Source organism: Panicum hallii, chromosome 9, assembly GCF_002211085.1.
Source record: "Panicum hallii strain FIL2 chromosome 9, PHallii_v3.1, whole genome shotgun sequence".
Classification (NCBI taxonomy): Eukaryota; Viridiplantae; Streptophyta; class Magnoliopsida; order Poales; family Poaceae; genus Panicum; species Panicum hallii.
In genome coordinates, this window is record NC_038050.1 from 46,074,190 (window position 1) to 46,088,931 (window position 14,742).

The 14,742-nt window shown below is 47.4% G+C and overlaps 1 non-coding gene across 1 annotated transcript; it reads left to right on the forward strand.

Annotated features, from left to right (window-relative positions):
* The first annotated feature begins 6,701 nt into the window (after window positions 1-6,701).
* On the forward strand, window positions 6,702-6,808 carry LOC112878413. Its single transcript, XR_003225739.1, has one exon. It is a non-coding gene; the product is annotated as a small nucleolar RNA R71 (small nucleolar RNA).
* The last annotated feature ends 7,934 nt before the right edge of the window (window positions 6,809-14,742 follow it).

The window sequence follows — 14,742 nt, forward strand, 5'->3', positions numbered from 1 at the left end:
CACATGAAGCGAGAGTTACCTGGCCCCTCGCGCGTCATATGTCCTGGCACAAAATGCTCTAGGCCTACTAGGTTCTGTTATGCTTCCATCAAAGGTAGTGTCACACCCGGTTTTAAGGACAAAACCGAATGCATAACTATATGTATGCCAGGATCAAGTTCCATACATATAGTGACTTCATTAGTGAATAATCAGCAACAGTATCATGAAAAGAGAATCAAAAGACTATAAAGATTATCAGAGTTATATAGCTTACCCTGGAAACGAAGACTCCAAACTTCATAGGCAATCGACCGGGGGTTGCGTAGGCCTAGAACTCAACATCATCTTCAAAAGACTTCACATCACTCTCTCCTCTGAGCAGCAATTATAACAAGCGTGAGTACACTTATGGTTGGTACTCAGCAAGTGTTGGGAATTATATGACATGAAGGCCAAAATCAAGGAAAGGCTGACTGGCTTACTGCGATAAGCAATTTTAGTTTGTCAAATTTTATTAGCACCTGATTACTAAGATATAAATTCATACCAAAACCCACATTAAAAGAAATAGAACAGGTATAACAGAAACATAACCACAACAATAAACATGGTCCACGATTTAATTCATCTTCAAGTTCAATTATCATGTGAGGGTTCAAGCCGCTCTTAACCATGAGCATGGCTGATATATCAGTTTTCACTCTGCAGAGGTTGTACACTTTACCCACAATTCGTGTCTTCCAATTTGCCTGAGTTAGCTAACCTCTTAAACACTTCTGAGGTGAGTGGCAAGGGATTCACTATGAGGTCTTTACAAAGATTCCCTAACTTATGATAATCCACTAAGGTTTCAAGTCAAAGTGGTCATAAGCCTCCCTAGTGAGGTAGTGCCTTAGCCAAGGACCACATATCAAAGCCTCAAGAGGACCGAGCTATACCCCGATGATGCAACCCCTCTTGCTCTTTCTGTAAGATCGTCATAAGCTAGTGTTTCTAATTAATCAGCCAAGACCAGAGCCATATAGTATTGTGGTTGCACTGTTTTTCTAGGTGGTTCTCCATGTTCTGATTAAACATATGATCTTGTATTAACAACGCATAGCGCATGAACATGGATAGAACAGGTGTAGTATCATCATTATTGTCATCATGGTTATATATTATTCCCAAACCGGAACCAGTTATAACAACTAAGCAGAAGCTACCCAACAAGAAAGATAAAACCTAGGTTGACAAGAAATGATCATAAAGAGTAGGCATATCCTTAATTAGGATCCATCAAGTTAAGACACATGCATGCATAAAAGAAAGTTATATTTATTGCAATTATTAGGATAAAAGCATGGTCAAGGAAACACTTGCCTTTCTTTTAGAGAATAGCTGCTCAGAGTCTTCAACTCTTGTTCTTGAAACTCTTAATCTTCAAAAGTCTTGGATCGCGCTCCTTCTAACGTCAAACGAGCATCGGGCCCAAGCAAAACAACAAACAAACAAAATGATCAACTAAGAACATATACACCAAACAAAAAGAAAGCTTTAAAAGAGCGAACTAAAGGATAGGGCTCGTTGCTACGATCACGAGAGCGCAAGAAACGCGAAAAACTGAGCTACGGTTGAATAGAAACTGTTATCGGAAGGTTTATGTTATAAAAGAGAACAAATAAACTATAAGCTTCATTTATTTTAATTTGGAAAACCAATGTAAAAGATATTCAAAAGAGAATATCCCTAATTATAATTAACTTATATTATATTTGCATTTATAAAGATGACGTACAACTTAGTCAAATTTTATATATAATTGTCTATGTACAAATTATCCTAACTAAACAATTAATTCGAAAAGAAACTGGTGAGAGCATCTAAATGTCAAACTTTATGGTTCGTGTTGAACTAAACAAATTAAATTATAATCACATTTAAGTTAATATTAATGAAGTTAAATTAATTATAAAAACTGGAGTATAGATCTAATTGGATTTTAATTAAAAAACTAGATGAGAGGATATTATTCAAATTAAATTGATATTTAATTTTAAAAATAGGAACTATGGTACAACAATACTATTAAAGGATAGCTTAGGGTTTTAGAAGACTAACGCAAAAAGAACGGATCAAAAGGGATCTAAAACGCGGAAACTACGCATGAAACAAGGTTGCAAGGACCTATACATGATTAACTATAGATTTCAGGGGCTAGCAGGAAAGATCTGCAAGACACATAAACAGTGCTCGCAAATTAAGAAAAGTTTAGGGTTAGATCTGAAAAGACCATGGGGGGCTGGGTTGAAAAGATGCAATAGATCTAGGGGGTTTTCTACGAAGTTTGCAAGACACACAAAAAATTGTAGCAATTACAAGATTTTCAGGGGGCTAAATTGCAAAAGCTCGGGCAACAAGCTCCCATGGTGGCGGCACCCATTGTTGGCCGGGTTCCCAGCGATTCCGGGCACGGGAGAGCGTGGGGAGCAGGGGAAAAGAAAGAGGATGATGAGGGGATTCGATTTCACCTCTTACCTGCAGCGGAGGGGCACGGAATCGACCGGATTTGACTCGAGAAGGGGGCAGCGGTGTACTGCTCGGAACGGGTGAGCAGTCCTGGGTGGCGACGCTGGGTAGGGGCGATGCAGGGGGAGGGCGTGGCTACAAGGGGGTAGGGCATAGCTGTGCAGCAGGGCAAGGGGCGACGGGCAGTGTGGAGCCGAGGGCTTAAGGGCGGGGGTGACCTGCTCTGCGACACATGTGGATGGGAACGCAAGCAGCAGGTATCAGCGGCAATGCTGACTTGGCTCCCTATTTCATGCTGCCTCACGAGCAGGAGAGGAACGGGAGGGGTACCTGGGCGCTCGGCCTAGCAGCAGCGCTGCTTCCTCGCGCGTTGGTGACGGCGTGCGGCGCAAGGTGGAGGGAAGGACGTGAGCAGGGGGTGACGTAGGGGAGGGCGACGGCGGCGTTGGCTACAGAAGGCGCGAGGGCTCGCGGGGGTGCACGGCGTGCAGAAGGAACAGATTGGAACGAGGGCTCGTCTTGCGGCTTTTTATAGGGATAAACGCCCTGGCTCGGCGTGGTACGCACGCCAAGGAGAAGGGGCCGTCGTGCAGCACCTGGACTCGGTCGAGGCTGGCTGCTGGTGGCTGGCAGGTGGGGATGGGCAGCAAGGCATGCAGGGCCTTGATGGCCAAACGGCAGGAGGCGCAGAGCGATGATGTAGCAAGAGTGCGAAGCAAGGCTAGGCGTGCGCTGCAGGGAGGTGCACGATTGCTGCAGAGGTAAAGCATGAAGGGTTTGGCTTTGCAATTTATAGGCGCAGTAGCCCTAGCATGAGCATGGCATGCACGCCACTATTCTAGGTGGCAACACAGATGCGATGCTAGCCTTGTCGAGGCTGACCCGGGCTGGGAGCTGCGGACAAGGTTGGGTTAGACCGAGATAGGTTCACGTGTGGCCAAACAGCTTTAGCCATGGGCCGAGAGCTGAACCTGGGCTGGCTGAGCAGGTTCGGTTGGTGCTGGCCTGGAACACCGAACTGGGCCGCGGAAAGAAGAAAAGACGGGGAGGTGGAACCGCACCAGCGCAAACCGACGGGCCGGTTGAGAGAGAGGATCGATCACGGATAGAACGAGATAGAGAGATAGAGATAGAGAAAGGTCGAGCGGCTGCACAAATCCTTTCATAGAGAGTGGATTGCTGATCTTGCATGACGCGCACACCGAGGACAACAACGTGAGCCATCCAGTCTCGAATGAAACCAAAATGGCACGTAGCAAACAACTAGCTCGATCTGCTGGTGACATACAAGAATAAGATGAGGTCAGGTATGAGTGGCCAGATCGGACTCGATCGATTAGTCCTAGCATGCATGCATAGGAAAGCTGAGTTTGGCATGACATAGCTATCGTGTTGAGGAAGAAAAAAAAGAGAGGAGAGGGGTGGTGATGGCTAAATTGGGTCGGATCAGGTTTTGGTTTTGGCGAGTCTAAGGTCAAGGTCATGTAGCAACGACGCAGGTCGCCGTAGCTAGCATTTAGAACACTGGAGTATTGTCGGATAACATCGAAATCGAGCTATGGCTCCTTTTCGAGCATGATTTGATTAGGGAAAAGGATTAGGTAATGAGAAACTTGATGGGGCATCTTATGGAGTTGGGGAGGATAGAGTTAAAAGGATGGACAACAAACAAATCGTTCAGTCCGACTAGAATGAGATAAAGAAAGAAAGAAAGAAAGAAAGAAAGAAAGAAAGGGGAAGCGGAAAAGCTTATGGATAACTCCAACTTGGTAAAGGAAGGTGATCGGCGGTGAGTGTCGGTCAGGAAGTTTCGATGAGCTATTAAGCTTCGGAAAAGAAAAGCAAAAGGCGAAAACATGGGTGTTCGCTTCAGTATCTCAAGGAGAAGCTTTTGATTTACTTTTTATCGTCAAAACACGACAGATGAAGAGATTATGATGGTGGTCAAGCTGAAGCTTGCACGCAGCACGATTCTACGATTCCATGATGGGGTTAAATGGCCTACACATGCACGGTCACTATTGTTTGCTCTTCTGGTTGAAGTCCTTGCCATGATCTTTCTTTCTTGTAGCTGCACAATAGCTAGAGGATGACATGTGGGGCTGGCCGACCTAGGTGGGGCCGGCCGGCCTGCAAACTGGCCGAAAATTTTTAATCTTTTTTATGCAGTGCACTTGAAACAAAAGTTCAAAAAATAAATATGCACTTTATAGAAATTTAAACATGCTATGATGAAGTCGAAATAAATTATGCACAGAAATAAACTATCCTATATGCAAATGCAAAGAATGGATAACTACCATGTTACCTCATGGCGAGAGCTCGGGTTTTGATTCCAGAGCAGGACTCTCCATACCTTGGGTTTGATTTTCATCATTGGATGGAGTTGTCATCGGTGATGACACTTTCCTTTGCCACACTTTCTTTGTGGGCTTGCTTGTTTCGATCTCTTTCTTCTCGAGCTCCAAAAATTTCTTACGTTGGATTCTTCGCTTCACGTTCCGTTGGTTTTGCACCTTGATCTCCTCTCGAATCCGAAGACTTTCCACGAATTCAATGAGGGCTTCGATGGATGGGGTTGACAGCTTCTCCAGCTCTTTCTTGGATTTCTTCTTCCAGTTGAATGTTTTGACCTGTGAGCATTGTTCGACCTTCCGTTTGAAGGCGAATCTCTCCTTCTGCCCATTAATGTTGAGATGGATTTCTCCGGCTCCCACATCAATGTGTGCATTCACCGTGCTCAAGAACGGCCTTCCCAGGATGTGGGGGTCTTGGTGTCAACTTCCAGGTTGAGGACGACGAAATCAACGGGGGAGAAAAGTTTTGGATTTTTACCGAAATATTTTCAGCAATCCCCAAGGGATAACGAACCGATTGGTCCGCTAGATGCAAACACATTGCAGTAGGAGCAAGCGTATGATGGTTAAGTTTATCATAAACTACCTTTGGCGTGACGCTGATGCTTGCTCCCAGATCACAAAGAGCATGCTTAAAGTGTTGGGCTCTGATTGAACATGCGATGGTGGGGCATCCTAGGTCTTTCTTCTTCTCCAGGAGAGGATCGAGTATAGCTGCGCTACAATCCTCCGTAAGTTGCACAACCTCAGTGGTTGTCAGGGTCTTCTTGTTTCCAAGGATATTCTTGATATACTTGGCATAGTGGGAACCTGCATCGCATCAAGAAGCGGTATGTTGACATAGAGCTTCTTAATTACCTCGACAAACTTGCCGAATTGCTCGTCAGCCATCGTCCTCCTTCCCTGTTCCGGGAACGGTAACACGGTTGTATTGCGGTACTCTCAGGAAGCCCTTGGGACTTCTTCGGTTTCTCCCTGGGTAGCAGTGGTGTTGGATTCATCTGCCTCATCCTGCACTTCATCTTCAACATCGGCATCCCTTGTTGTTACGGTCTTCCACCGTGTACCTGCATCCTGCGGATGGGGTGGATCCTGCATGGACTTTTCAGTCCGTGTACTCACCACATTCACATTTTCCTTGGGGTTCACTTCCGGTTGCCTGGGTAGCTTTCCCGAGTTATGGTTAGGGCAAGATGAGGCCAGCTGAGCTACTTCGGTTTATATCATTTTATTGAAGCTTAGCTGATTTTTAATAACAGAGTTAAACCCCTCTAGTTGGGTGGCCAAAGTCTCCAAAAATTTATCATTAGCTTGAAATTTCTTGCTAATGTTATCATTAACTTGTTTTTGGCCGTACACTAGGTCTTTTAATGAAGGCTGAAAATTGCTATTAAATTTGTTACCTTGCTATTGGCCGAAGGGGAGGTTGGGCTTGGAGTTCCAACCTTACTGAGGATGGTAGCCTGAGTTATTGGGATTGTTGTTCCCAATGAAGTTCACGTCCTCTTGAGTTGTCGAGCAACTGTCGCCCGAGTGCCAGTATCGCCATATGTCTCACATGTGATCCGAGACTCCATGATCTGGTTGACCTCCTGATGCGGAGATTCCAGCTTTTTCATGAGAAGATCCATCTTCGCTACCAGCATATCTACACCATCAAATTGGTGTACTCCTTTAGCATAGGCTGGTTGCCTATCTCCCTTCCAACTCAAGTTGGAAGCAATCTTGTCCATGAGCGCCTTAGCTCTTGCAACGTCGAGGGAGAGAAATGCTCCTCCCACAACTGCATATATGTGGTCTTGTGCTCGCTGACTCAAGCCATGGAAGAAGTTCTGGATGGTCAGCCACTCTTCCATGCCGTGGTGTGGGCATGCTGCGATGTATTCCTGGAAACGTTCCTAGGCTTTTGGGATGGTTTCATCCTGGAGTTATTGAAAACTGGAAATCCTATTCCGAAGGGTGTTGGATTTGCCCACCGGAAAGTACTTGGCCAGGAATGCATTAGAGCAGGTATCCCATGTGGAATCCTTGTTGGTGTAGAACCATGTCTTTGCTTTCCCAAGCAGAGAGAATGGGAACAGCCAAAGATGAATGTTTTCCATTGTAGTGCCTCTGGGGTTGATTGTGCCGCTCACTTCTAGAAAGTTCTGAAGATGGGCGTTGGCATCCTCGGATGCCTTACCACTGAAGGGACTTGCTTGGACCATGTGGACAAGCCTATTCTTCAGCTCAAAGCCTTCATTGCCTTGGTCAGTGTTCAGTCCAGTAGGGACAACTCTATGTCGGACAATTCACCCAATTCTTTCTGGATTCGGGTTGAAGTTGTATGGTAGATCGAAACCAGTCATACACTACTCTGCATATATCACAAAGACAAGAGAGCAATGGTCAGCCCGCTAAAATTAGCGGCGACAAATCAGTAAATTTATCAAACTGTTCAACGGTAACTTTAGCACCAATTGCTTCCCTGGCAACGACACTAGAAATACTTGTTGGCATTTCTTATGCCCAATAGAATATGTATTCCGCAAGCCCACAGAATCCACCGTTGTAGCACTTCACTTTGGAGTATTCTAGGGTATTGTTTCCACATGGAAGCATTATGGTCCAAAGAGTATCGAATGAACGAGTGATAAACTTTACTGGAGATATCCACTGACTAACTTAGTGGGGGTAAGCCAGGTAAGATATGATAAGATAAATGGCCAGGCAATGACTATTTGCCACAGGAGACCCTAAACCTTAGAACGGTAAGCAGCTAGGAGGACAAACGAGCGAGAAAGACTCCTAGAACACTTCTAGACTAACGAGCTAGCCTCTCTAGACTAAACCTTGCTTCTAACTAGTTATCGGGAACCACAAACTTACTTCGGCGGCTGGAAGAGGAAGGACTGTAGAAAGGGGTGAGAGGGGAGTCCAACGGCAACTTGCAACTACTGCTATGAAAGCACCCGAACGTGGTGGACTACAAGGGACGGACAAAACTATCACCACCAGCCGCCTACCACACTGTTTCGTGGGGTGGAACACACTTCCTAACTAACACACCACGTCTGCACTCGGTGTTAGGATTTCTCTTGAGGCCTTCAAGAGAAATCCCCCTCAACCTAGGGACCTAACTTGAGCTCCCTGGTCCGGGCGAGAAAACCCGTAAGGTAAGATCCCGATAAAACAAGAAAGAGAACAAAGTCTAAGCTAGAGGATAGAACTTCTACGCACAAGCTGAATAACTTGGAAGGATAAATAAATGCGGAAAGTAAAGCTGACTCGAAAAGATAAAGAAGATAAATTATATTGATAAATATTAAAGGGAAAGATACAAGAGCTTATACTAGACTTTTGATGACGACTTTGGAATCCCAAGAAAAGCTTGACTCGACTCTAACTCCTAGACTACTAAACCTAACTTTAGAAAGTGAAACGAGTAGAGAACTCCTTGGTGTGTCTTGGATGGAGGTGGAGGCTCCCTTTTATAGCTTCTTCGGGTCGGTGCTTGGGGTAAGTGCTTAGCTTGGAAGCCACTACGCCGGTTGGAGTAACTGCTAGCCAAAGACGGTTGTGTGGCATGACAGTTAGGGGCCGGCCGACCTCATCCAGGCCGGTCGTTCTGGGATGGTGGCCACGTGGCTCCGCCCTTCTCCTGGATGGCTCTAATGTTCTCCTGGTGACGGTTGTGGTAGCGTTTGTCCGAGGCTTGTCTGTTGGAGGCTGGCCGGCCTAGTCAAGGCCGGTCGGCCTGACTTCGGCGTGTCTCATCCCTCTGTTGCACCGACATGATGATCAACGCTTGCATGTCATACTGGGAGGCGGTTCTCAGGAGTTTGCCTATTTCTTGCATGCAGGTGGGCCCTTCAATCCATGGGTGAAGCCTTTCGGGTCATCTGATCCAACTGACTTCAAGTGCACGGCTCAGGATCAAGGTAAGTGTGTTTTCTTGGCCCTAGATCGATGATGTGGCGATTGGGTCTAGTGCCAGGCCGGCCGGCCTGGGATTTTCCCCATTTTGCCTCAATTTTGGTACACTTGTCCCTACATTCGCAACTCATCCAAAACTTGTGGAACTTGTTAGAAATAAGTAAAATATGTATGGAGCATAATGCAAAGCTCTATTTATTCTTGAGAAGTTGACGGATAATATGTGATTTACTGGCCATCAACACTGCACCTTCATGCATCCTCCTTTCTCCGGCGTGTTCGCTGCTCATAATGCTCCCTTTTCCTGCACATGCAGTTCAAACAAAAATGCTACCTAATAGGACAAGAATGGTGCAAGAGAGGCCATCTATCCATGATGGGGTTAAATGGCTTGCACATGCACGTTCACGAGTGCTTGCTCCTTTGATTAAAGTCCTTGGCAGTAGTGCTCTTCCTGTAGCTGCACCATGGCCTAGGGATGATAATTGGGGCCGGCTGGCCTATCATTTAGCCGAAATTTTTGACCTTTTTTATGCAATGCAAATGAGACAAAAGTTTGAAAATTAAAAATGCACTTTGTAAAAATATAAACATGCCATGATGAAGTTGAAATAAACTATTGAAGGAAATAAACTATCCTATATGCAAATGCAAGAGATGGATAACTACCATGTTACCTCATGGCGAGAGCTCGTGTTTTGAGTCCTGAGTGGGACTCTCCATACCTTAGGTTCGATTATCATCGCCAGATGGAGTTTTTGTCGGTGATGACACTTTTTTGCCACACTTTCTTTGTGTGCTTGCTTGTTTCGATCTCTTTCTTCTTGAGCTTAAGAAATTTCTTACGAGCGCTTCACATTCTGTTGGTTATGCACCCTGATCTCCTCTCGAATTTGAAGATTCTCCACGAATTCGATGAGGGCTTCGATGGATGGGGTTGATGGCTTCTCTAGCTCTTTCACGGACTTCTTCCAGTTGAATGTCTTGACTTGGGAGCATTGTTCAACCTTCGATCTGAAGGCGAATCTTTCCTTCTGCCCATTGATGTTGAGCTGAATTTCTCCAACTCCCACATCAATGTGTGCATTTGCCGTGCTCAAGGATGGCCTTCCCAATATGAGAGGGGTCTTGGTGTCGACTTCCATGTCGAGAACACAAAATTAACGGGGACGAGAATTCTATATTTTCACCTGAATATTCTCAGCAATTCCTGTGAGGTAACGAACCGATTGGTCCACTAGCTGCAAACACATAGCAGTAGGAACAAGTGCATGTTGGTTAAGCTTATCATAAACTACCTTTGGCATGACGCTAACGCTTGCTCCCAGATCACAAAGAGCGTGCTTAAAGTGTTGAGCTCCGATTGAACATGTGATGGTGGGGCATCTTGCGTCCTTCTTCTTCTCCGGGAGATGATCAAGTATAGCTACGCTACACTCTTCTGTAAGCTGCACGACCTAAGTGGTTGGCAGGGATCTCTTGCTTCCAAGGATATCCTTGATATACTTGGCATAAGTGGGAACCTGCATAGCATCAAGAAGCGGTATATTAACATATAGCTTCTTAATTAACTCGACGAACTTGCCAACGCCACTAGCCTCCTTCTCAGTTCTGGAAACGGTAAGGTGGTTGTATCATGGTACTCTCGAGAAGTCCTTGGGACTTCCTCGATGTCTTCGTAGGTAGTAGTGGTGTTAGACTCTTCGGGCTCCTCTTGCACTTCATCTTCAGCATCAGCATCCCTTGCGGTTACGGTCTTCCGCCGTGTACCTGCGTATTGCGGATGGGGTGGATCCTGCGTGGACTTCCCAATCTGTGTAGACAGCGCATTCACACTTTCCTTGGGGTTGGCCTCTGGTTGCCCGAGTAGCTTTCCCTCGTTATGGTTAGGGCAAGAATTGGCCAAATGAGCTACTTGAGTTTCTATCATTTTGTTGAAACTCAGCTAGTTTTTAATAACATAATTAAAGCTCTCCGTTTGAGTGGCTAGAGACTCCAAAATTTTATCATTAGCTTGAAACTTCTTACTAATGTTATCATTTATTTGTTTCTGGCTGTACACTAAGTCCTTGAGTGAGGGCTGAAAATTTTTATTAAAATTGTTACCTTGCTGTTGGCCGAAGGGGAGGTTGGGCTTGGAGTTCCAACCTTGCTAAGGATGGTAGCCTGAGCTATTGGGGTTGTTGTTCCCAATGAAGTTCACATCCTCTTGAGTCGATAGGCAAGTGTTGCCCGAGTGCCCAGTGTTGCCACATGTCTCGCATGTGATCTGAGACTCAATGATCTAGTTAACCTCCTAGTGCGAAGATTCCAGCTTTTTCATCAGAAGATCCATCTTGGCTGCTAGCATATCTACACCATCATTCTGGTGTACTCCTTTAGCACGGGCTGGTTGCCTATCTCCCTTCCAACTCTGGTTGGAGGCAATCTTGTCGATGAGCGCCTTAGCTCTTGCAACATCCAGAGAGAGGAATGCTCCTCCCGCTGCTGCATCTATGTGGTCTTGTGCTCGCTAACTCAGGCCATGGAAGAAGTTCTGAATGATCAGCTACTCTTCCATGTCGTGGTGTGGGCATGCTGCAATGTTGATATGAACGGGGGTGCCCGATCTTCCGTCAGGTGAAGGAAAACTCATTTTGGTTGGAATGCGACACACCGATCCGGCTTCAAGTCAGCAACTCGAACCCCGCAATCTTAGCACCACAACTCCTCTGGTTATCAACCGTAGTCACAATCTGGTTGACCTCGCCGAGAAGGCTAATCCCTGCCTGCGAAATGAAGAACACAAGCAAGAACTCGAAAGAAACGCAGCACTCAAATTGAAGTGACAACTGCAGATGATTGATTAAGCTCGAAAAGTTGGGGTTCTACAAACCGAAAGACGGCGACTGTTCAAAGACAAAGACAGATTGATCTAAAGCAAAACTCAAACCCTAATGAGGGTGGCGGCTACTGAAATATAGGGAATAGGGGCGTGGCTTCCCCCTGGACGCGCCCCTAATGGGCTCAACGAAGATACACGGCCCAAAGGCCAAAATACGATGTCGCAGCACCGAGACAGAATCTGGACGCCAACTTCCTCGGACAATTTCCGACGACTCAGAAGGAGTTTGGACCTGAAACCAACACCAATAGAAGCTCCATGAAATTATCTTTCCGTCCATTTGTGGATCGTCGAATTCGGACTTTGGATGTGGCCTGGGCGTCCAATTTACATCAGGCTGCTCCTGGACTCCGAGGTGGACTCGAAGTTAAATTGGATTGGGTCTCCATGTGGTTTGGCGGCCCTTGCTGTTCCTCCACACCTCCATGCTCCTCTCCATGTGTTCCCTGGACCTCTCCTTGGTTCCTAATCACATTGTAAAAATTAGGTAGCAAACCATTCTGTAACACCCTAAGGTAATTTCCTTAAATTTTAATGAATTTATTTTGGCTCAAATGAAATTTCCAGGTTTTTCTTTAATTTTTGTGGCATTTAAAGCAATTTGTAGCACAAGAAAATAAAATTAATTATAGGGTCAACTTGCTTGTGCATTCAAGCTGGTGCATTGTTTTATTTGTGTTGGGTTTGAATTCAAATTTATTTGAATTCAAATGGAATGGTTTGAATGGTTAGAGTATAGAAAAAGAAAAGGAAAGGAGAAGGAATAAAAGAAGGCAGCCCAAATCTCCTCCTAGCCCGGCCCAGCTCTTCCTTTCCCCTCCCTCCTTCCGCGTGGGCCGCGCCCCGGCCCACCTCTCCCCTCAGCCCGGCCACCCCGCGCGTACCTTCTCTCCCTCTCTCGCTGCCACCCCGGGCCCGCCTGTCGGCGCCAGCCTCCCCGCCCACGGCCCGCTCTCTCCCTCTCTTCCCTCTCTGGCGATGTGGCCCGCACGTCAGCTCCTTCTCCCCCTTTTCTTTCCCCCTCCCCTGTTTCTTCCCCGCCGGCCGGTCACTCGGCCACTGCCTGTGGCCTCGCTCCTCCGCGCCTTGGACTCCCTCTCCCGCGCTCGCAAGGCCCACTGGCCAGCGGCCGAGCCTCCCCTTCCTTCTAGAAGCTTGGCCAAGATCGGATCGGGACGGGTCGCAACAACCCGTGAGGAGCGGGAGTTCCGTTGAGCAAACGACCCGCACGCCGAGGACCGCCCCACCCTTCTTAGCCGCAGCTCTCTCGCGCGCTCCTCCTCAGCCGTCACTGCCTCCCTCAGCTCCCCTCTATGCCCTAGCGCCGCTGTGTCGCCGCTCGACCCGAGGACAGCGCCGCCGCCAACCCACCTTGCGCCACCGCGATTCGACACCGGCGCCCTCGATCTTCGGCCTCCAACCGTCGTCGTAGCACCCCGGTGTGGTAAGGACCGCGCCGTGCCCCTTTTCCCTCCCTATCTCCTTCTGCGCGTGCGCGTCCCCATTGCCACCGTGACCCCGAGCCGCCCTCGCCGTGGGGATCACCTACCCGAGCCCTAATTCGCCTTCTTGAGCGCCTAGACGGGTTCCCCACGTCGTGCTCGACCTCCAGGACTTGACCTCGTCCCGGATGGAGGCCGGACGGCCAAGATCGGCCTACGCCGGCGATGCGCCGCCGCGGAGACGAGCTCCGGTGACCATCCCGCCGCCGGCCGTGCCCCTGTGAACCCCAGCCACCCGATCCGTATTCAACGCGTAGGATTAGATCACGGTTGGGTTAGATCTGAGCCACGGGATCTGAATCCAACGGACGAAGTCCACGCGTACCGGTTCGCCCGGGGTTTTAAATCTGAGCCGTCCGTTGTCGATCCAGCGCACCGTATTAGATCCGAGCTAAGGGAGAGTCTGGAGCGTCGGATCGAGATCCGACGGCCGATACGCGTAGATACCGTTTCGCCGTTAAGATATAATCTGGACCATAGAAGTTAGATCCAACGGCCCTAATTAGAGCGTACCGCTTCAGCCCGCTTCTTTTGCTAAAGAGCCCCGGCTTTTCCTGGAATCAACCCGCGGTCTATCTTAGTTCAAAAGTATTTACGCTTTAGTCCTGTTTTACCCGTTTAGACCCCTGAGCTTTCCAGATTTAGTGCCCACCGTCCAAGCCCCGGGCTTTCATGTGCTAGCCCCTGTGTCTACCCTTTATTTACGTTTAAGCCCCTGGTTTTTGCGCAGAACCCCTTAGAACCTCCAGTTTTCTTACAAATAGGTCCCTGGATCTTATTTCAAGCGTAGATTTTGCGTCTTAGCTCCGTTTTAGGTGTTCTTTATGTCCACGCGATCGTTGTAACGCGTAGAATAGTTCTAGACCAGTTTGGTGTGCTGTTCTACTGTATTGGTGTACTATTTTCTTATAGTTTGCTATGGTTTGTGCATGTGTGTATGTGTGGACTATGCTTGATGATCGTGAGTAGACGCGGAGCCTTTGGACGAGTACCAGGAGCAGCCATCTTCCGAGCAGTTCGAGCAGCAGCCGGGAGAGTACGAGGAAGGCAAGTATAACATGAACATCCTATCACTTTTAAATACAATTTCATACTGCATTTTAATTCTGTATGCCTATAAGGATTTCCTAGCCACCTTTATCCTTAAATATTTATCCTTTGGGTTGCATTATGGTTAGTTGTGCTAGGTTGCTGCGCTATAACACACTTGGTCCTTTTTAATTAAATATGATTAATGGTATATGCAACTTAATTCTGAGAGTGGCCCTCTGTGCTGTGTGCTTGAGTGGCTCACGTCTCCGTAAAAGATGTTTTGTTAGAAACTTGGTTTAGGGGGCCAGCACGGTGCTTAGTGCTTGGTTGGCCACTCTCCATAAGGACCGGTTCATAGAGCGACAACCTGGGACAACCGCGCAACCACAAGACTGGAATGGGACGGTCTTGACTTACTAATTAGGTCATTTTGGTTCGGGAGTAACTTACCTGCGTGGGCAAGAGGGGTGGTAAGCTTCAATGGTCCCTGCTCCTCCGGCTTGGTCTGTGCTGTGTGTCTTGTACCCCCGGAGGTGGGCCCCATCGTCGCTGATCCAGAAAC